The sequence below is a fragment of the Macaca thibetana genome, chromosome 13, assembly GCF_024542745.1.
Source record: "Macaca thibetana thibetana isolate TM-01 chromosome 13, ASM2454274v1, whole genome shotgun sequence".
NCBI classification, from domain to species: Eukaryota; Metazoa; Chordata; class Mammalia; order Primates; family Cercopithecidae; genus Macaca; species Macaca thibetana.
The window spans coordinates 6,032,989-6,056,595 of NC_065590.1; the positions used below are offsets into that span (position 1 = coordinate 6,032,989).

Below are 23,607 nucleotides of genomic sequence, written 5' to 3' on the forward strand. Positions count from 1 at the left end.
CCTGTCTAGCTTCCAAGCCAAAGGTGCATGGTAGCCACTTTAGGGGGAAATGAGAGAACTTGGGTGGTCATTTAGCCATGCTATGACCAAAGTTCCAAACGGGCTTTTTGTAGTTTTATTGTCGACTTCTGCCATTCATTGAACACATGGGCCTCCTACATGGATACAGAGGTGAGCACAGAGGCATGTCTCTGCCCTGATGGCATGCATGACCTAATGGATGGGGGAGACAGTCACAAGGAAGGGGCAGGAAGATGGCTGGGGGTAGGGGAGTGAGGAGGTGCAGAGAGAGAAGGGGAAGAAAATCATGGAAGAAAGTTATTTGATGACAGAGTCTTTCTCTTTCTTTGTAAAAATGCAACACTAGTCACAAGGGGTTGTGGCTGACCTGGCTGCGACACACCCCCCGCCCGCAACCCAAGGAAGAGGCAACAGCTCCGGCACCTGTTTCTGACCCAGGGACCAGGTGATGGCCCCGCTCCACACCACATCAGGCCTGAGTGTGGGAAAGCATCGTGGCCAGGAGCCATCTAGGAGCTTGGAACAGAGCCGTGCTCTCCTCCGAGCTGTCTGGCTTCAATTAAACCCTCCACCAGGCGTGTCCATTTGGGACGTTGTTTAGGCTTATTTAGAATAAATAACCTAGAGTGGTTTTCCCTCGGTGCTCGGGGAAATTGTCATCCGGTGAAACCAGCCTGAAATCAGTACTGAGATCATGCTTGGAGGTCCCGCTGGCCCGTGGGGAGGGGTGGCGGTGGCGGTGGCGGTGGCGCGAGGTGGAAGGAGGGCCTGTCCTCAGGGCTCATTCTCGCCTCGCTCTGTCTGCCCCTGAGGGTCTGTCCGCCACACCACGAACCTTGCGGACGTGGTATCTGGTAGTCTGACCTCAGTGACAAAGAAGGGACCGTAAGACCCGGGCAAGTGAGCAGCGTTAAGTCCCAAACCCAAGTGAGGGCGCCCGCGATTGCTCCACGCGTCCCGCAGGGGGCGCCCTGGGGTTTTTCCTCCACTTCCTAAAGGGATTCTAAAAAGAACATGCAACCTTGATTTGACAGGAAGCAATAAAAACGCATGCAGATTGCTGACTGGAGCCCGGATTCTACATGCCTCCTCCTTGCCTCAGAAACGCAGAGGAATGAATGAATTAAAGACACAACACTCAGCCCTAGGCTTCAGGATTGGATGGGTGAACATTTTGGGGTAAGCTTTTCTAGAGAAGTGCAATCAAGGTAGGAAGAGTGTCCAATGAAATCTCACTTTATCATCACAACAGCCTCATAGACTGTTGCGGCAGGTGGAAGACAGGTGTAGCCAGGTAATTGAGTTCAAAGCAGCGTGGTAGAAACATGATTTTTTCCCCCAATGTCAAGCCCTTTTGTTTTCCATGAGGTAGAAGCTCCCTTCAGTTATTTCTGCTAGGTTTCACAGTTTTGCGGTCACTTCTGGTGCTTTGAAGAGTCATTTGGGGTTTATCAGATTCAACTCTGGTTCATGTTAAAACTTTAGTCATTTGATTCAAAGCCTTTCTTTTCCTCTACTCTGCTCAGGGGAGATGGGAGCTGAGACTGTAATGGGTGGGATAAAGGTGGTGACGGACTTCTATCACACACCTGTCCTCTTCCTCCGTCTCTCCCACCTCATTTGGAGCAGTGAGAGATGGGGAAAAACTATGTCTACGTGTTTGACTACATATGATGGATCTCCCTGGGGTGCCGCAACTGCCATCCCTGCTCATTGCCCAAGGGCATCAAGTGGCTGGATGGTGACACCTTCATGTCCTACAAGGGGCTCACATCTGAGGATAGACCCTGGCAAAGGTGGGTTTTGGAGGGACCCAGCTGTGCTTTCAGGCTGCCATGCAGTGGGTGGCCTCACACACACACCTGTGGGGCCTGTGCTGCTTTGTGCCTGGAGCTCCTAGCTCAGCTTCCTGCCACAGTCTACCTTCAGGTCTGCAGGTGCGCTGGGACTCCATCTCCCTACTTCTTAGGAATCAGAATCTCTCATGGCATGTGCCCAGCTTTGAGGGGAGCATGCCTTCATGCCCCACTCCATTGGGCAGGGCCTCACCAAGCCACCTCTTCTCAAGTCTACTTTTCTCTAGTTCTGGGGCTCAGCGACAGTATAGTGAATCTACCAGCTAATCAGGTGCACAGCAGGAATCAAAATCCAGTCCTGCTTTTTTGATGGCACTCAAAGTTTTGGAATAATTCTCTTGGGGATCTTCCCTCACCCTGGTAGAATGAGGAAGAAATAAGCTCTTTTCATGAACCAAACACAAAGGCCCAAGGACGACCCATGAGCTCTCCTCATATGTGGAGTTGTTGCTCACTGGGGTGGGGGTGTGGGTGGGGCCAGTTCCTAGGGAACGTCCCTCTCAGTGGGCTTGTGGCTGGTGCTCAGCATGTTCTGCCTTCAGCCTCAGCCTCTGCTGAAGATCTTGAACAAGAGGGAAGATACTGTGTGGCATCTGACACCATGTTTTCTAAAAGAACTTCTGAAAACCAAAGAAAAAAGACAATAGAAAAATGGACAAACAATATAAACAGGAAATTCAAAGCCTCAGGACACCAAATAGTCAAGACTCATAGGAGAGCCCATCCTCACTAACAATAAGGGACATGGCATTCCACAATAGTTACTGCTTTATATCTTGCAGATTAGCAAAATTTAAAGAGCCTGGCAATGTTGGTGAGGTCATGGGGCAGTAGGGATGCTTCTCTGTTAAACTTACAGCACATTGGTAAAATCACTGTGGAGAGCATTTAGCTATAGCTCATAGCTGTCCCAGGTACATAGCCTGAAGAAGCTCTCATTCATGCAAACAAGGGCATGTGCATTAGAATGTTTATTGGTGTGTTATTTGTAACTGTGGAAATTTGGAAGCAGACTAAATATGTCCATGAACAGGAGTACAGAGAAGCTGTGTACCTACCCCAAATCCACTATTATCTGCAGCTTAAAAAGAATGAACTTCAGCTGCATGTATGAACATGGGTAAACTTCAAAGCCATGTTGATAAAAATGTTTCAGAATAATATGCACAATATTTATATTAGTTATATATAGCAAAATATAACACACAAAACAGAATCTAAGATTGTCTCACAAGGTTACTTGTGAGTTTATCATAATCTTATTCACTTCCAGCTTTAATGTAGGATGCTTTTGTTACCTTATTCTGGGCTCAAGCTTTTGGGGACAGCTTGTATCTGAAACACCAAAGGCCATTGATTCTATGTTCCGAATAAAAGCCTGCTATTGGCTTAAATGACAATAACAGACTTTTGTTATTGATAAAAAATAATAAGATCAATGCCTATTACTTGACACTGTGTCTCAGTTAGACCTGGCTTTCTATATAGGCAGTTACCTACCCACTAACATTTTAGAGATGCTGGAAAACTGTGCTGCTCCAAAACATCTCTGGTGGAGACCAGTCTACTACTACATACATTTCTAGAATTAAATTTTTAAAATAGTTAACATATGCAATCAGGAAGAGTGTTTTATTAATGTCTCCAACAGCTTCATTCACACACTTTCTTTGATTGCATTTCAATTTGATGGCTGAGATGGAAAGGAGACAAAATGGAAGCTTTGTTATAGGAAAGGAGTACAGAATTGACATTTAGTGTGGGCTGCTGTGGGGAGAAGGCATAAGTGGGTACCACTCTGGGGATGGTGTTACAATGTTCTTTGGACAAAAGGACAAGGCAGGACAATGTTGAATGAATGCAGGTGTTTTGTCTAAACATACAAACAAGTCACAGCAAACTACACTCGGCATCATGAAATGGTGCTGCTGACCACTATAGGGATTCATGTTTTGTTGAGCATTTAGTATGTGCCAGGCACTGGCTGTACAAGCCTTTACACGAATCTTCTGAGGTGCATTTTGCACATGCGTATATCAGGCTTCAGAGACTTTTGGTTGCTTTCCCTAATACCCCACAGTATTTGAACCCGGGCTGGCTGACTCCAAAATTCAATCAGCCATAATGCCGCTGACAGTTTCCCTCCTACCCTATAGTTTATTCCTGGAGAATGTCTAAGTTTGTAATAGACTACACTTCGGGTATGAGCAGTACATTTTCTCACCCTTCCTTTGATTCCACTAGAAAGCTTCTTGTGTGCATTTGACTCCTGTGAGTCCATGCCCAGGCTTGGTCAACCCTGACGTGGTATGGCTTGCACAGTTTGCAGGCAGCTTTGTAACACAGGATAGATGAACCTAAATCCTCTGACATTCTTTATGGCTGGATTAGGTGGGAAAATTTGTCTCTCTCGCTCCCTCTCCTACTCTGTCTCTGAAATGTGGGTATAGCTTTGCTGGTAGCAGTCTTTCCTTCCACAAGGATAGAATTTGTCAGCGTTAAGAATGAATCATGTCAAAAGTGAAGAGTCAGAGATAAGCAGAATCAGAGAAGAGAGACCAAGAGAGATCTGTGACAATGTTTGAGTCCCTGGATCCTGTCATGCCTGAATTCCTTGGAACTCTGAAGTTCAGGAGTTAAATATTTCTCATTTCTGCTTAAATTTGGTTTCTGTTTTTCACAATGGAAAGAATCCTAACAAATACAAGCCTCAATATGTTAGTCTTTTCCTGCAGACTTCTTTCTGATTGATATCCCCATAGCAACGTGAATTTTTCTATGAAATCATGTAAGTTTTTCTCCTTGGAAAAGAGAGAAAAAAAGTCATACTAGGTTTGGGGTTCCTACCATGAGTGCGTTTTGGTATAAATAATACAATGGCTCAAAAGTAACTTCAAAAAATTTTATTTCTCGGGGCAGTGCACACTTTGGGCATGAAATTCGGGGCCTCCGTCCACCACTGGGATGTCACTGGTGGCAATCATCTTCTCCCAGCCCCCACATCTGAGCCTTGCACAGAGCGATGTCATTGCAGACCCTGCAGTGGTTCAGCCTGCGATCCGGGCATTCTGGGTTGAGCGAGGGCTCTGAGTCCCATGCAGTTTCCTAATTTTCAGTCTGTGTCTGGGTCCTTCTTCCTTGGTCCCTGGGCAGCGTGGTGAATGAGATTCTGAAACCTGGCGTCTCCGGCTCCTCCAGGTTACCATGCCAAGACACGGGCTTCCTGGTGATCTGTGGACCTCGTGGAGGGGTTCACGTGATGCCGGGCATAGACGTTCCGGGCTGGTAGCTCTTTAAGGTACAGCTCCTGCAAGATCTGGTTCTGACAGACCTCATCCTGGGTCACCTTCTCCCTGGGGTGTCCCGCCATGGCCTTGGCGTTGCTCCATCGGGCTCCATGCGCTCTCTGCTCCCTCGTGCCTCTCTCCCTGGCCCCGGGCTTCTGCCATCTCCAGGCAACGGCGTCCCACGCGGTCTCCAGGCAACAGCGCTCCCACAGCCCCAGCTTCCTGCATCCAGCCTTTACCCCTCCGGGAAAGGGCTTCCGGTCATGGGACAGACCCCGGGGTCATGGGCATGTGGTTAGGCCTCACCTTGGCCAGTCGTTTCCCTCCCAGCGAGCAGAGGCGCTGCTTCCTCGTGTTCTCCCTTCTCCGTCTCGGGCCAGCAGTTTGCTCGGGGTTCCACACCAAGGCCCACGGGGAAGCCAGTTCCAAATGCAGAGGCGGGCCCGGCCGGCTGAGCAGGCAGCGGAGGCCGAGGGTGGGTGTCCGTGGTCCTGCGTCCCCGTGTCCACAGCCAGGCCGTGGGGTCCCCGGGGTCCGCTCCTTCGCTGCCCGAGCACGGTCCCTGCAGGGGCCTCTCCGTGGGGTCGTGGATCGTCAGGCCGCGTGGGTGGCTGGGGGCGGGGGGCGGGCTGCAGGCAGGCTCTAGAAGCAGGGGCTGGGCGGGGGCGTGGGGGGATAGGGAGGGATGTAGTGGAAGTTGGGGCCCCAGCGGACATGCGGGCGGCAGATGCAGCCCTTCTGAAGATTCACGCACGAAGAGGTCGGCAGGGCGATGCCCACGACGGGGTAGTGGACGGGCACGAACTGGTTCAGAGACGGGTAGCAGATGGGGCAGAAGGACGAGTAGGTGGGATGGAACAGGAGCGTGGTGTGCGGGTCCAGAAACGGAGGACGGATGGGAGGAAAGAAGAGCCGACGGCCAGGGCGCTGCGGGGTGGCGCCGAGCGGGCGCCGGGGCTGGGGGGCGGAGATGCGGGGCAGCTTTCGAGTCATTTTCACGCGTGCAGCGCTCTCTCGTCGGAACGGCCGGAGTGCGCGGCGAGTGCGGGGCCTGCGCGGCTTTTATCTCCTCCGGGCGTTCCAGGGCGGAACGCGCTTTGTGACCCGAGCCGCGTCCGAACCCGGGAGCGCCCCGCCAGTCGGCACAGGGCCCCGTCTCCGGGTTTAGGACCAAGCAGGGGAAATGGAAGACAGAGGCAATGGGGCGACGTAGCAGTTCCTGTGCTTGTACCCCGTAGTTTTGCCCTCAGTAGGCAAAGGCTGATCGGAGGACTAGGATACGGTTAGGGGCCGGGGGCCTGGGAGAGCGGCTCTGAGCAGGAACTGGGAAAAGGGGACGAAGTCAGTGCTCCAGGCGCGTTCCCTTACACAAGCCCTTCAGTCCTTCACAACACTGAGGGAACATGCGCAATTAGACACGCTACGTCCATTTTACCCATGGGACATGGAGGACCAGAGTGGGAACCTCCATAGGCTGGTGGTGGGTGACAAAGCAGGTGGGGCTTGAACTTGGGGCAGGAGGGGGCAGGTAGGAGGGAGCGCAAAACTGCCCCAAGCGCGCACCAGCGGCCTTGCCTCTCCTGCATGTCTGGACGAGATCCTGCAGGGGGCGCGTCAGAGCAGACCTGGGCGTTTCCTAGCTTACCATTGACCCCCGTGTTCCTTGGTTTGGTGCTTTACTCTTTAAAATATATTTTTAAAATCTTTAAATATTGATTTCATTTTAGATTCGTGGGTACATGTGCATGTTTGTTACATAGATATATTGCATAACGGTGAGGATTTGGCTTCTAGTGTACCCATCACCAAAACATGAACATTGTACCCAACAGGTATTTTTTATTCCTCACTACCATCCCACCCTCCTCCATTTTGGAGTCTCCAATGTCTGTTACTTCCAACTTTATGTCCATATGTACTCATTGTGTAGCTCCCACTTGTAAGTGAGAACATGCAGTATTCTACTTTCTGTTTCTTAGTTATTTTACTTAGTATAATGGCCTCCAGATCCATCCATGTTGCTTCAAAGGACATGATTTCATTCTTTTTTTATGGCTATATAGTATTCCTTGCCATATTTTCTTTATCCAATCAACTGGATGGACATTTAGGTTGGTTCCATGATTTTGTTATTGTGAATGGTGCTGCGATAAACATCCGAGTACAAATGTCTTTTTTAATGTAATGATTTCATTTCCTTTGGGTAAATTCCCAATAGTGGGATTGCTGAGTCAAATGGTAGTTCTATTTTTAGTTATTTGAGAAATCTCCACACTGTTTTCCGTAGAGGCTGAACTAATTTACATTCCCACCAACAGTGTGTAAGCATTCCTTTTTCTCTATGTCCTTGATAACACTGGTGTTTTTTTGTTTTTTTGTTTTTTTTTTACTTTTTATTAACAGCCATTCTGACTGGTGTAAGATGATATCATTGTGGTTTTAATTGGCATTTCTCTGATGGTGAGTGATGCTGAGCAATTTTTTCATGTGTTTGTTGGCCGAGAAACAACTTTTAATGGATCTACTTGGCATAACCTAGCCAGACAAATGCTTTCTGTAGTTGTGAAAGCAGAATTAAATTTGAACCAATAAATGTCATAATCCTCTACTACTACGTCACTTTTCCCCACTCCTAGACACACAAGCTTTAGGAATAAATGAATGAGTGAGGGCTGATCCCTAATGAGGCAGTGTGGAGCAGATGGGCTATGGGTAAGTCTCTTCAGGGGACTGGCTGCTGCTAGAGAGGAAGGGCACACCGGGCAAGGGACCGGGGCTGTCACTGGTACACTTGGGTTGTTCCGATGGTGCTTCAAAACACAAGAACAAGCCAAGCAACCACACAAAAGGGGGCTGAGCACAGCCATGCTCTGGGTTAAGTGGGCATATTGTCATCAAAGACCTCTCCACCTTTCTCTGTCCTGAAGAAGATTGCCCAGATTGTGAGAACAGCCCATCCTGGTTCCACTTGTGTTTGGGATGCTTAGAGAATTTCCTTTTCAAACCTGACATGCCCCAATGAAGAGATATCTCTTTCTTTTTCTCTTTTTAAAAGGACTGATTTAAAGACTGCATAATCAACATAGATGAATTAGATAAGTCATTATGCAACAATGCCTTTTCCATTATGACTCAATTTCTGACTATGGTGTGACTTGGTGGGTTGTGTTTTGCTCTGGTTGTTCTAAGGAGGGGAGCTTAGGGCAATGACCTGGGACAGCTCTAAGATTTTGCCTTTTCTTTAGCTGGAACCATGTGCTAGAACTATCAGAGTATGACGACTTTTTCCTTTTTTGCTTGGTTTGACATTGCTGCCTAAGATAAGGCATACAGTACAGGCTGCAGAAACACACAGAAATTCTGCTGATAATACACACTTGTTTCTATGGCCAGGAAGTCCTGATTTGCTCACCTCCTCACCACCATGACCAGGTGTGAATTCACAGGTAAAAGGGCAAGTTTGTTTACTCCTAGTTGCTCTTGAATAGAGAGTTGACTTTTTCACCCCTTTGGCTTGTAACTGCTGAGTTCACTAATAAACCCTTCCCTTTAAAAGTGGGGAAAATAGGCCGGGCGCGGTGGCTCATGCTTGTAATTCCAGCACTTTGGGTGGCCGATCCGGGCAGATCACGAGGTCAGGAGATCGAGACCATCCTGGTTAACATGGTGAAACCCCGTCTCTACTAAAAATACAAAAAATTGACTGGGTGTGGTGGCGGCCGCCTGTAGTCCCAGCTACTCAGGAGGCTGAGGCAGGAGAATGGTGTGAACCCAGGAGGCGGAGCTTGCAGTGAGCTGAGATTGCACCACTGCACTCTGCCTGGGCAACAGAGCGAGACTCCATCTCAAAAAAATAAAATAAAATAAAATAAAATAAAATAAAATAAAGTGGGGGGAGGGGGATAAAACTAACAAGAAAATATCGTAGGAGATAAAGAAGAATCATAAGAACCCATTGTGGGAGTTCAAAAAGAAACCGTTGAAGGTCTAAAAGCTCAGAAAAATATTTAAATCACTGATGCTATAATAGATATAAGCAAAACAGACAGGGGCCACAAAGGGTGGCATTCTAGAATATTTTGAAAAATAAAACAAAATTTAGTGTAAGTCACTTGAGGGCACCCATTCTGCTCTGGATATCTCAATAGAGGCTCTACTTATAAACGGTTTTTTAAATCTCTGGGCTTTAAATTTCTTTATGCCAATTTTCAAACAAATTATTGAAATCTGACTGAAGAATAGGATTATAAACATCCCTAGTAAAATATCCAACTTGTGTTTTAAAAGTATTTTTGAGTTGAGATCAATAAACTGGTTTGAAGTCTAAGGTTTCAAACATGACTAAGACATGAATCTTGAAAATAACCCAATTAAGAAATAAGTAGATTTCAACATAAGACAATAAAAGACACCCCCCTTCCATAGTGAAATATCACCTTCGACCAAAGTTTCTTTTTCTTGAATCAATTTTCTTACATTTAATTTTCATATTGTGTAGGAAGGACAAGAGAAATGGGGCATGGGAGATCAGAGAGAACTTTCTGGAGAATGTGACCCCCACATAAGGGAGCGTTAGCTGGAAATGGTGGATGTAGTGGAGGTGGATGTGGCCGAAGACCTGGTGGGGCTCTGAACATTTCCTATGATTTTGTGCTTCTTTCTTTGCGTGATGGCCTCTCACACAAAGAAAGAAGCATAAAATCATGAGAAATGTTCAGAGCCCCACAAGGACTTCAATTTCTCAAAGCATGAAGTCTGGAATGAAGGGGGGACTAGGAGGTAGAGACTGGGGTGAAGAACTCAAGAATGAAGAGAGGGAGGAGAGTGTGGGAACCTTGAACAGGCACAGCTGGAGAAAGACTTAGTGATATTACATTTTTAAAGATTTCTCTGCTCATAAATACTTGAATAAAAGCTTGAAAATGCAAAAAACACAAAGAAGTCACCCCCAGTCCTGGAATATAGGCATAAACACAGACTCTTTTTACTTTATAATGTATTTTAAAATCTGGCAGTACCAGCCACCTTTGTCGTTATACTTTTGTCTACACTTTCTTGACTCTTCTTGTTCATTCATTAGTGTCTTAAGTTTCAACAAGTTTCTATTGGTATTTTGATTTTAATTGTTTTGAACTTATGCTAATTTACAATTTTATGCCTCTCTAGAAGCAGGTACTATCTCTTAATACAGTATTTCTCTAACATCTCTTAATAGAATAGTACTTTTTCACGTAGATCCTGGCTTAAGTTTCTTAAGGAGTTTCTTCTCAGAAATTGTTTTGCTGTTGCTATCGGGAATTTGTTTTCCTTTTTTTTTTCTCATAGTTAATTCCTGGCTGATGAAATCCTGGTTTTTCTATTTTTATTTTAACTTGTGAACTGCTATTTATTTTATGTTTTTGGCAGATTTATTTTGTTTATATAGACAATCACAACTGATAATAATAATCAGCTTGTCTTTTTCTTTCCATTATTTGTGGCGTTTGTTTCTTTTTGCTGTCTAATTGTTAGACTGTCTAACATTTTGCTTAATAGGAATGAGAGGGGACATGTCTCTATGGTTTTACTCTTAGCTATAATGTTGGCTGTTTTTATTTTCTTTGAAATTTTTAATTATTTTAAATTTAAATTGTTTTAAATTAAATGATCTCTTCTAGGCTTAGTTGACTAAAAGCTTTAATCAGGGTTTTGAAAATTTGTATTGAATTTTGTCATAGGAGTCTTTGGCATATATTAAGACGATTATATGATTTTTCTTCTTTGACTTTTTGGTATGATGAAGCGTATTGATACATTTCCTGATATTAAGCCATCTTTGAATTCCTGAGTATACGGTGTACTTATATTTGTTAATGTGCTTCGTTTATCTAATTTTATTTGGAATTTTCATTTATATTTGCAAGTGAAATTACGAATGAATCTTTACATTTACTAACTCTGTCCTGTAGAAATTATGCTGGTTTGCTGGGCATGGCGAGTCACACCTGTAATCCCAGCACTTTGGGAGGCTGAGGTGGGTGGATCACCTGGGGTTAGGAGTTCGAGACTAGCCTTGCCAACGTGGTGAAACCCCATCTCTACAAAACAAAACAAAAACAACAACAAAGAAACAACAACAACAACAAACTAGCCACGCTTGGTGGCAGGCATCTGTAAATCCTAGCTACTTGGGAGGCTGAGACAGGAGAATCGCTTGAATCCAGGAGGTGGAGGTTGCAGTGAGCTGAGAAAGCACCATTGCACTCCAGCCTGGGTGACAAGAGTGAAACTGTGTCTCAAAAAAAAAAAAAAGGAAAGAAATTATGTTGGCTTTATAAAGCAAATTATAAATCTTTTCATCTTTTAATAAGCTCTGGCAGTGTTAATATAGGCTGGTAACTATTTCTTCTTTACAAATTTGAAGGCAACTATCTGAGTCAGGTACTACTTTGGTGATTATTCTTAAATTTGTTATTTTGAACACGTTTATTGATTTGATTCTTTTTTCTTTATTTTGGTAATTTACACTTATCTAGAAATAATGCACATATAATTTTCTAATTAATTACTATATGGAAATATAAAGTAATCTTTCTAAAAGCAGTTAATGTTCTGAATGTATAAAGTATTGTTCTTTGTTTCATCTCTAACTTTGTTTACTTTCACTTTCACTTCTCCCTCCTGTGGCTTAACTATGTAGAGATGCCTATTTTACCTTCTACTCTCTATTACACTTGAATTTATCAATGCAAATTTTTTCTCTTAACCAATTAATTTTATCTTTAAGTCCTTCTCCCTTTTTTTTTTTTTTTAAGTTTATTTGTGACTCTCATGATTGTTTTCTAAATTCGCAGGATAAGTACTTAGTAACTTCATTCAAAACTTTATTTTTTTAAGAATTAAAGAATTGCCCTCCCAGTACAGCTTTGGCTATATTCTAGAAGTTTGCTATGCAGCATTCTTCTGGGTATTTTATTAAGATTGAGACACTTAAGTTTTGATTTTTGATTTTTGAGTTTCATTTTAAATAATGTTGTCACCTTTTCTTTTTCCTAGTGGTTCAGTTCGTTTGCATGTAACTGTTCATTATTTCTAGCTTTATTTCATCATGATCAGAAAACAGAGTCTTTACCAATCATAATACAATGTTAAGTAAATTCCTGGCATAACTACTGTACTTCTGGCATTAGAAGCAAGATGATAATTTCCCTATTATAACTTTAGTGTCCAATTTTCACATTCTCACATTGCTTTGCTCACCAACTGTTAACTGTACAGGACAATGTTGAGCCAAGCATGACGGGGACATAATTCAGAACTGCAGTTAATGTGCCGTTGCCAGAGAGCAAATGTGAAAGGGACCTTCACCACAAACCTGTCTCACCCTTTGCCTCTCCCTGCTTAGGGACTGGCAAGGGCACTGTCACCTCAGGGGCAAGAGATGATGAGGATTTGGGCTATAGGGATAAGGATTTGGGGCTCTGTTGTAAGTAGAAGCTGGCTAGGATGGCTGAGGTTTGAATCTCTTTGGTGGCAGACCCAGGGAGACTGTAGCAGTGAGGGGTGAGCCTCAGGGAGGTGAGTTGCTACCTTTACAAGCAAAGCTGCCTCTGGAGGGCACACTCAGGATATCACAGAGGAGGCTGGGGTGCCCGTCTTGGCGTCTGGAATGAGCACTGGGTCAGGACCCGTTCTAGTGCATGCCTCTGTCTGCCCTGATCTCGCTGGCCATTAGCAATGCCCTTATGTGGAGTCACTCTCTTTCCTCAGGGCAATCAACGTTTTTTCCCTTTTTCCCCCAAACCTGCCCTTCTAAGGAAGACACTGTCGGTGCTCCAGAGGTGGTGTGACTTTCTAAATGAGGATGGCCTCTCAAGAAAACCCATGTGATTTGTTATCCTAACTTATGTTACATCATAGTGGAAACTTCTCTCATTTTAAAGGACTGCTGGTAACACACAAACTCAAGTTCAGTTTCTAGGTAGGTGTCCTTCTGGTAGGGTCACTCATTACAAAAGAATAAAGAAATATTTCCTGCATCTTTATTTTCTCTTACATTAGGTCCACAACAAAATAATCACATTTATGCCTTTAAGCTTCTAACTGCACCCTAATTAGTTGATTTGCTATTTGTATATTCTTCTCTAATACTGTCTGTGCGTGTTTAACCATCTCTGAGCACTCTTTTCCTAAAATTTACATTCCTACACAAAGCTAATATCCCATTGCCTATTAAAAAGCATCCAAGGCAATCTAAGACCCTTCTACCTTACCTTGCTCATAAGTCTACTGTCTATCATTAGTTCTTTTGAGCTAGTCATGCCCCCAAGGGACATGCTGACATTTGGCAACTGGAGATCAGTTTCATGAGGTCCGGGGTCCTGTTACACATCCCACAATGTGCAGAACAGCTGCCGCCCACAACAAAGAAGTGCCAAGCCCCAATGTCAATACTTCTGAGGCTGAGAAAACCTGCTCTAGGCAATGAGGGAAAGGGATGCCCTGAGAACCACTTGGGGGGTTCCCACCAAATGATTCTGATGTGCCCCATTCCTGGTTTAGCAGAACTGTCCTGGAACAGGGTAAGATCATCTTCTGAATGAAGTTACTCTCATTTCTCCAAACACCGTTAAGTGCTCTTTCCTTTGGCTTAATTATATCACTGTAGAATGGTTTCCAGGAATGGCGATTTTCTTTGATTATCTCTTACATGCATGCTCTTCCCATCGGAGGGTCTCCTTTGGGAAGATTAAGTGATGTGAGAAGCGTGCAGAGCTTCTGCCTCATCACCCGGAGGCAGGAGATCCTCCATGAAAGGGAGCCTACTCTCCTTCCTTTTTCTGTAGTCTAAGCACTTTGGAATCTGAGGCCATGCCTCATACAGCTCACAGCAATGCAGGGATGCACTCATCTACAGAGTCACCCACTGAGCCATTCATACTAAAGTAATATCTCTTTTCATTTCACCATCAGGAGTAGTAAGGTGGATTCAGTAACAGGCAAGTAACACTCTCAAAACCACAAGTATCTCCTGAGACCAGCAAATAACAAAGTAAAAAGCTTCTCTTTCCTTTCTGAGAACATTGCCTTTCTCAGAAAAGAAGGTGCTAAAATCACTTTTTCTTGTAAAGTGGTAATTGGAAGTAAGCATTGATCACAACTGCTAATTCAGCTGCTCTAAAAGACATGTCGTCTTAGGGTTTCTAGGCTATTGTACCCTTCCTCTCACCAAACACACATGCAGCCATTCCTCTCCATGTGCTCAAGTCTGGAGAAATGACATATCACACAAGTTTACACCTTTTCTTTAACCTGAAATAAAATGTAACCTGAAAACACAAAATCCAATCATGTCTTACTGTTACTCACTAAAGATTCTTAAAGCCACAAGATTACAGTATTTTGTGGCTGCTGGGAGGTATTTTCATTTCTTTTTCACAAAAAACTAGTTGTTTGGTACCATCAGGGTTTTTTTGTGTAAAATTGTGTTTTTGTGTCTCTTACACCCCACACATACATAGTTAATTTATCAGGGTCCATGTTATTATCCCCTTTTCTTTGTAAAGTTAGACTTAAAAATACGTAAGTTTTGAAATGAACAAATGGCTGTGAATTGATTGGCTGAGAATGGTTTCTTCATGGAATAGAAGAAAGACAAGTGTTCTTTTCACTCCGTGTTCTTAAACAGTCTGCATGCTTAGAATATGATTTTAAATATAAATGCCTAGTTCTCTTATCCATAATTAACTTGAAATGATTGCTACTTAATTTTCTACCTGAATACATCATTTTCTTTTCCTTTATCTTTTGGATACGTTTTTATTTGTGTACCTTCCATGGGTCAACTTAGTAGAGTTACGTACCTTCTTTGGCCCTTAGTTCCCTCAAATCTAGAGTGAGGGGTTTTGACTGCATTAGTGGTTCTCAAACCTGGCTGCACAGAATAATTAACTGAGGAGTTTAAGAAAACACATAACGCCCCGTTGATTCTGGGTATGACCCATGGGACAGATGAACTCCTAGATTATTTCCAACCTTAAAATTCTGTGCTCTGACAATACCCATTTTGGCGAGACTGGTGAAATTGGCGAGCCATTGATCTCAAATGGAATGGTTAGCTTGGTATGGTGGTGGTTCCAAGGGCCTGTTTCATTACAGGCATCAAAAATCTTTAAAAAGTACCTAACTTTGGGCCAGGCATGGTGGCTCACACCTGTAATCCCAGCACTTCGGGAGGCTAAGGCAGGAGGATTGCTCGAGCCCAGGAGTTCGAGACCAACCTGGGCAATATAATGGGACCCTGTCTCTACAAAAAGTTTAAAAATTAAAAATTAACCAGGTGTGATGGAGCCCGGGGGATCAAGGCTATAGTGAGCCATGATTGCACCATTGTACTCCAACCTGGGTGATAGAGTGACACCCTGTCTCCAAAAAAAGAAAGAAAAAGAAAAGAAAAGAAAACAACACCTAATGTTTGACCCTGTAGTTCTACTGCTAGGCATTTATTCTTAAGAGATTATTAATGGTGTGCCAGATATCTAGTTATATTGATGTTGACTCCAGTGTTATATAAAACAGAGAAAAAATGAAATTCAGGGAATATTTAAATAAATTATGGTACAAGCATACAATAAAATATGATGCAGACATTAAAATAATGTTAATCAAAAGTATTTATGTCATGGGAAATTATTTACAGTGTAACACATGAAAAAGTTGGTAATTTATTTTAAAAATTAAATAATATGGCCGGGCACAGTGGCTCATGCCTGTAATCCCTGCACTTTAGGAGGCCAAGGTGGGCGGATCACCTGAGGTCAAGAGTTTGAGATCAGCTTGGCCAACATGACGAGACCCCATCTCTACCAAAAATATAAAAAATTAGCCAGCTGTGGTGGCAGGCGCCTGTAATCCCAACTACTCAGGAGGCTGAGGTGGAAGAATCTCTTGAACCTGGGAGGCAGAGGTTGCAGTGAGCCAAGATTATGCCATTGCACTTCAACTGGGGCAACAAGAGTGAAACTCCATCTCAAAAAAAAAAAAGTAAATAATATATATAGAATAACATTTGTAAGCTTATAGAGCAAAATGATGACAATGGTTTGAGTGGTGGGATTATAAGTAATTTTGATTTCTCTCTTTTTTAGTTTACATTTTCTATGACTACTATTATTGCTTTAATTAGGGTTATTTTAAAATCATTCTCTAATCTAGCTCCTTCTAGATATGCATGTTTAAGCCTTAAACTCTTCTCTATACCTTTGTGTCCCAAACTGCACCCTTATAATGCTTAGCTACAATCCCGGGTTTACAAGAAGTACTGAGTTCAAAGCAGCAAATATGGGTGGGCTCCACTCAGGGTCCTGACCTAAGGCCATTCAACGCAAATGGAGGAGACAGATTCCTTATCAAGAGTACAATGCAAGACGAAGTGACATAACTGCTGTATAAGTGTGTAACCAGGATGCAGGACTCAAAGGGAAGTCCCAAGCTAGAAGGAATGCACAGAGCTCTCCCAAACCAAGTGACACTGGAGAATGAGAAGGTTTCCCCAGCAGAGAATGGGAGGACAAAGTGCTGTAGAGATAATGGGAACATAAACACTGATTTCTTAATGCATACAGCGTATTTGGGAAAAAGAGAAGATTTGGGCCTGAGTGTCAAGTATGAGGATAAAATGCATGTGTTGAAGAAGAAATCTGGGGAAGTCCCAGCCCTTACTGTACCTTTGTGTGAAAAGAAAGGTACCTCCTTTGCAGAGAAGAGTACGTCCTTCTCTGAGCAGACTTAAACTCAGCCCAGGGCGTGGAACTGACTTAGTGATTGAAGGATGGGTTGGGTTTTAGTTGCCACTTGCTCCATCAGTTGGACACACTCCTGCAGTGTACAACCTGAACAACGGTTCCTACCACAATGCTGTGAGGTAAGGATACAGAGCTCAAAGAAGGTAAATAATTTGTCCATATTTTGAGCAACTCGTAAGCAATGAATGTCGACATGATTCCATGGGCTGGTTATAGAGGAGGAAATGAAATTGAGTGTGCTAAGACTAGGGTACACATGGAGAATAAATAGGAAGCTATTGTAACACTCCTGCTGAGAGATGACGAGGCTTGAGTTTGGACAGTGGTAGTAAGTAACGAAAGAAGTGAAGAAGTGTAATGGATATTTTGTAGGTAGCATGAGTGAATTTGCAGGTGAGGTGAAGTGAGGAGGGGTGAGAAGGAAGACTGGCTTGATATGGATCTTGAAGCCATCAGCATTTGCTGATAGTTGAAATTAGGAGAATTTATGAGAGTCCGTAGAAAGAGAAGGAAAGACAGATCTTTAGAAAATGGCTACATTTAAGAGGAATCAGTGAATGAACCCCAAAATAGCAATCAGAGTGATGGGAGGGACACAAAGAAGAAAGTAGGGTGTCATGGAGGCCAAGAGTAGAGTGTCAAAGAGGAAGTGGTCAAAGTGTCAAATGGCACCAGTATAGAACAGATGAGAGCTGAGAAGATTTCATTAGCAAGTCGGTCAGAAGGCAATCTATTACCTTCAATGAGCAGTTCAAACCCTAAGGCGCCAAGTAGTAGGTGTGTGGTGGGGGTGGCGAAGGCTGGAGTAGAGCTCTTTTGTAAGAATTTGGGCAGAGAAAGGAAGGAGAGAGGTAGGGCAGCAGTTTCATAGGAAAGTGAAAATCAGGGAACGCTTTAGTTATAGGGGCATGTGTGTCTAGAACATGCTTAGAGAGCGAGTGATACAGACACCACTATCTGAAGCTGATAGATACAGACGTCAGAACTGAGACATAGAAGAACCCTTTGAAAGGTGAGACTGCACTGGGAGCTGGGAGGATTGAGAGATCAAACCTAGAACACAAGTGGAGGGGCTGAGCTTAGGAAAGAGGCATGCTTTTCTTAGGGAGGAGGAATGGGGATGAGGGAGGAAATGGGTGAAGGTCCTGGGAAATGTTGAATTGTGCAAGAGAGGTGGTGATGGTGCACTAGCAAGAGTCCTTTTTCTCAATGGTTAGGAGATGAAAGCAGTGGCTTATAGCAATGGACAAGATGATGAATTTTCACTTCTGAGTCAAATAGAACATCTGAAAAGATGCTGTTGGAATGGAAAAGAAAGAAGCTTTGGGTGAGTAGAAGGGTCAATCAGAAGTATGGCAGGCACTCTGACTGTAGTTGGATAACTTGAGGTGGTTAGATTTGTGAGGAGAAAAGCCATGTTTATCTTGTTCACCATTCCATTCCCGTGATATATAACACAGTGCCTGACAAGAGCAGATGTTCAGTAAATAATTTGTTTAATGGATGCCTTCTATACTTGTGCTAATCAGTAAAATGAGGTAAATTTCACCAGCACATATTTAGTAGTCAATGGAGAAAACAAAATTAGGGAAAGAGAAGACAGGGGCCACCACAAAGCCAGGGCCATTTTGCTGTTGATGCTGGTTAATTTCCCTACTTGACACTTTCAAGTGATAAAAGAGGTAGATATGTCACTCTGGGTTCAAAGACATTTTCCACTTTAGTCCTTGTGTCAGTTTCCTGTTCTCAAACCTGTCCACCAAGCTCAGTGGAATCCATCATATGCACAGACAATTTCTGTTACTTGGTTGTGGGGGTGCATGACCAGCACAGGTTACCCTGGACTGGGATGAAGCATGGGCAGGGGACCTCCCACCAGCTTCGCAGATCTGTGAGGCCCATCCATAGCCCCAGTCCTGGGACTGCTCCTCATTAGGGGCTGCAGTTCCTTGCCCTTGACTATCCTCTTTGCAAATAAGATTTTTCCCTTTTAGTTTTCAGTTCACCTTTAATTCCTATCCTGTAATTCTATACTTATCTATTCTCTTTGGCATCATCACTGCTCTTTCACTCAACCCCTATTTCTCTTCTGGTCTTTGAAGCATGAAGAATTTTCCCCTGCCTGGGGTCTACGTTGGCTTGTGGTCGAAACATTTGCCCCCGGGACCCACAGCGTCACCAAGGTAGCTGATGTTCCCTTGGGCTCATCTTACGTGAAAATGTGTGAATCTTATTTCCATAATGGGTATTCTCATCCTTGTTCAGTTTTCCTGTGCTGAGTTACACATTTCCAAAATGACTTTTAGGGCATGATCCTCCTGACTGAATTTCCTGGGAGGCCCCAATGATACTCTTCTAGCAAGTGAGTGATTCTCCCAGCCCCTTGTCTTGATAATGTCAGGCTGGCTGTCTCTCCAGTGTTCTCTGGACTCACACCTCCACCCCCAGCCCTCTGCATACTTTTGAACTCCTTTCAGGCCATCAGCTTTTCTGGCCCATCTGGAAGGCTACATTTTAGAATTTCTGATGTGTCTTAGAATGGAAAAAAAATGGCTGATTTTTCTACTTGTTTTTCTGAAAAGCAATCGTTATATGTAGATTATGGCACCCAGTAATGACAATGTTCAACACAAAGACATGTGGGAGAATTCCTCTGTATTTGAGGTCAGAGTGCCTTGCAATTTTAATAAGGAGGCTGGTGACTTCCAGGTGGGGGAAGCTCATTTATTGGGTCATGTCACTCACTCTGTGAGTCTTTTTCCTCTCCTAGTTCCATAAAGCAGCAGGCTAGAGAAAAGTTATTTGTGTAGTTGGTGAAGACATTACATTTTTATGGTGCTGCTGGGTATGAAGAGTTTGTGTAGCTTGGTTAGAATAAGGTGAGGATGGGTGCGGTGGCTCATGCCTGTAATCCCAGCACTTTGGGAGGCTGAGGTGGGTGGATTACAAGGTCAAGAGATCGAGACCATCCTGGCTAACGTGGTGAAATCCCGTCTCTACTAAAAATACAAAAAATCAGCCAGGTGTGGTGGCGCATGCCCGTAGTCCCAGCTACTTGGAAGGCTGAGGCAGGACAATCGCTTGAACCCAGGAGGCGGATGCTGCAGTGAGCTGAGATCACACCACTGCATTCCAGTCTGGTGACAGCGAGACTCTGTCTCAAAAAAAAAAAAAAGGTAAATTTGGCCAAGGAAATCACAGACATGCCAGTTGTAGTGTTGTATTAGTGGAAACTCAAAATGTTGAAAGAACATCCATTGCCTGTCCTCATGGTGGACTTAAAACCCACACCTCTCTCTGTATGGTACATAAATGTAGACCGCCAGTGACCACTGTCCTCCTTGCCGCAAATAAGACTGAAGAGGCATTACTGCCAGTGGGAGAGGCCTGTATGTGACAGTTCATCCTATCTTGTGACATAGAGACCCCTGTCTGTATTAATCCACTCAGGCTGCCATAACAATATACCACAGTCTTTGCTGTGTAAATAACAGTTTGGTTTCTCCTGAGGCCTTTCTCCTTGGCTTGCAGACAGCTGCCTCCTTGCTGTGTCCTTGTGTGGCCTTTCCTCTGTGTGTTCCCATCCCTAGTTGTCGTGCCCTCTTATGAGGACACAAGTCCTATTGGGTTAGGATTCATCCACATAAGCTTATTTTACCTCACTTACGTCTTGAAAGGCACTATCTCCAAATACTTTCATATCCATATATACTGGGGGTTAGGATTCCAACATGTGAATTTGGGGGGGACACAGTTCAGTCTGCACACTGCCCTCAGTGGAATCAAGAGTGTGGGCCTAAGTAGCAGAGTGGTACAGAGGAAAAACAACAGTCCCCCAACTCAGTGGTCATGGCGTTGAAAACATCCTCTCCCATGACTCTGCCGTACCTTGAGGACATTCTGTTAAGTGAAATAAGCCGGTCACAAAAAGACAAATACCATATGATTCCACTTGCATGAGGTCCCTGGAGTAGTCAGATTCAGAGATAGGAAATAGAATGGTAGGTGCCTGGGCCAGTGGGATGTGTAAGGAATGGAAGTTACTGTTCAATGGGGGCAGAGTTTCAGTTTAGGAAAATGAAAAAGTTCTGGACAAGGATGGTGGTGATGATTGCACAACAGTGTGAATGTACTTAATGCTACTGAGCTGTACACTTACAAATGGTTAAGGGGGTCAACTGTATATTATGTGTATTTGTCCTCACAAATTTTAAAAGGGGTTATGAGCTGCAGAATCAGACGTGAGTTTTAGCTCCTTGTCCTCCCTCAAGAATATGCACAACTCTTTATTTTTCCCTATTAAGCCTCAGGTTTTTCAACTACAAAATGGGAAGAATGTTTCCTCCCTGGGGACTAAAGGAGATTGTGAAGCTAAGGTGTTTGGTAAAGTCTTTTGTCGTATAACTAGCATTCGGCCAATGATAGCTAATAAGAGTAACAATGATAGAAGAAGAGAAAACGCAATGTTCAAGCAGATGATGGCATTCGCTTTTGAGTGATTTGTCTCTTCATGGGGTCAAAGTAAACAGGAACCTTGCCTGGGCTCATAGAACTAGGATCAGCCTCCTTGTCACATCAGTAGCCCCTGGTCTAAGACTGAGAGTCTCCAACAAACCTTCAAGGGAGGCTTTTCAGCACTCTCAAAAGCGTATGTTGCTTAATCATGCAGGCAGTAAATCCAAGAAGACGAGGGAAGAGTTTGCCAGTCACGGATGACACTCTAGCTGCAGTCTGGTCTCTCTGCTTCTGGCTTCCACAGCTGCCCGCTGGATCCTCTGTTGGATCCAAGGCCAGTCCTGCCAGGCCACAGTACATGAAGAACTTGGCCTCCTGCTGCGACATGCTGCATGCCAGTACAGTGGGTTTTGAGGCCCCACATCTGAGCCCATGGAAGCTTCAAAGTCCTGGCTCTCCCCACAACTTCCTGTTGCCTCTTCCCTTGCCATGGTGGGCCACCTTCTGAGCCCTGAGCTGCCTCACCATCCCAGGTCTTGGCTGGGGCCTGTTACTGCCACCCTGCTCACAGTTTCTAAGAGCTAGCCCAGAGTCTGACACAATGCACTCAGTAAGGAGTTTATTGGCTTATTAAGAAATGCAAATGTTCTTGATAAGAATGCAACCCAGAACTTCCACTGGATACTACAGGAGTGGCTTTCAAATGCTGGTGCAGAGCAGAATTAAGCATCTGTGGGTCTTTTTCCTCCTTCCCATACTTAGGTCCTGATAGAGGGGATTTGGTGGATCCTGAGAGGAAACTGTCCTAGGGGAGGCAAGGTGGGAGAAGGGCTGGATCGCTGGGCTGGGCTGGGCTGTTCCTGAGAACTTATTGCCGTGGGGTTCCTTCTTTATTGTGGGCACCACCCTTTAATGCCATACTGCTCCTCCGGGGCTCCAGCCATGGCATGCCTCCTGAGAAGTCCAGGTGGGCCCTGGTCCCTGCCCTGGGGCCAGGCGTCCTTCCCCTACCCCCATCCCTGCAGGCCCAGCTCAGTTTTGCAGAGGTCACAGCTCCAGTGAGCCTTACTCATCACTCCCCAGTGTTCCTGGTCACCCCAGCCTCCTGTCTTCAGGGGTATGCTGCACCCAGCCCTCCAGTTACAGATTGGTCCATCCAGGGCAACCTCCACTTTTCTCCTCTGCACTTGCTCACCTCACCGTTTCTCATATATCAGCTCCTTAGGCTTCCTGATGCTGCTGATTTCCCAACTCCTGTTTTCCAATTGGCCTTTTGGGGTGGGAAACCAGTGCAGGACTGTTAATGGTGCAACTGCCTTGGGGACACCATGGGAGGCTGCATTTGGGAATGATCCCTGAATGCCTCCCCCGTGGCCCTGACAGTTCCTTGCACCATGTGTGGGGCAACCTTTATAGGCCCTCCAGCCTCCTGAGCTCCTTGGCTCAAGAGCAACCGAGCCCAGCACAGTCAGAAGAAAAGCCTCCTCCCAGGCCTGCTGATCTCCATTCACAGGGGCACGGAGGGTCCCTTGGGCTTGGAGTAAGATGGTTGCTCCTGCTTCCAAGCCTTCTATGAGGGGTCTGACTCCTACTCTACTTCCCCTGTGCTCACCACGATGGTCTTCCTTGAGACCTCAAGTCTAAGCTTATGGTGCCTTTTATCCCCCCCCCCCGCAGATCACCCCTCATCTCCCATTCGCTACATTACCCTGCTCTCAAAATCTCCATAACACTCTGGAAATACCCAATTCCATTTCTGTCTTCCTTCCCTCTCTCATTCTCAGAAACCTTCTCCAGTTTCTCAAGAACTCACCCGGCATCCTGGCAAAATCCCCTGCATCTCGCACTCTTCTGCGCACAGTTTCCCTTTTGCTGGATCTTCCCTGGGTGCTGTGCCCTGCTGCCCTCTCAGAAGGGCTTTTCTCCACAGTTCTCCCATCACGGGGGCTGGAGGTGCTGCTCGTGTTGTCCCTGCTGCTTCTGGTCACAGATGAGTCTCCTGGCATCGGGCAGCAGCACCCCAGCCCCACTCTGCCTTACATCGCTCCTCTTCAGCTCTCAAAGGCTCTGGCCCTGGGTCACGGCCACTCCACTTGACATTCACCCTGCTTGTCCACTTCGAAAGCTACATAGATGATCCCCTTCATGTGACCTGTGTCCTGTGTTCTCTGCCAGCGATCTCACTTGCCATCCGGTCTCCGGCAG

General features: G+C 44.9%; 1 pseudogene; it reads right to left on the reverse strand.

Annotated features, from left to right (window-relative positions):
- Positions 1-4,764: 4,764 nt before the first annotated feature.
- Positions 4,765-5,375, reverse strand: LOC126933697 (protein FAM183A-like; annotated as a pseudogene).
- Positions 5,376-23,607: the final 18,232 nt, after the last annotated feature.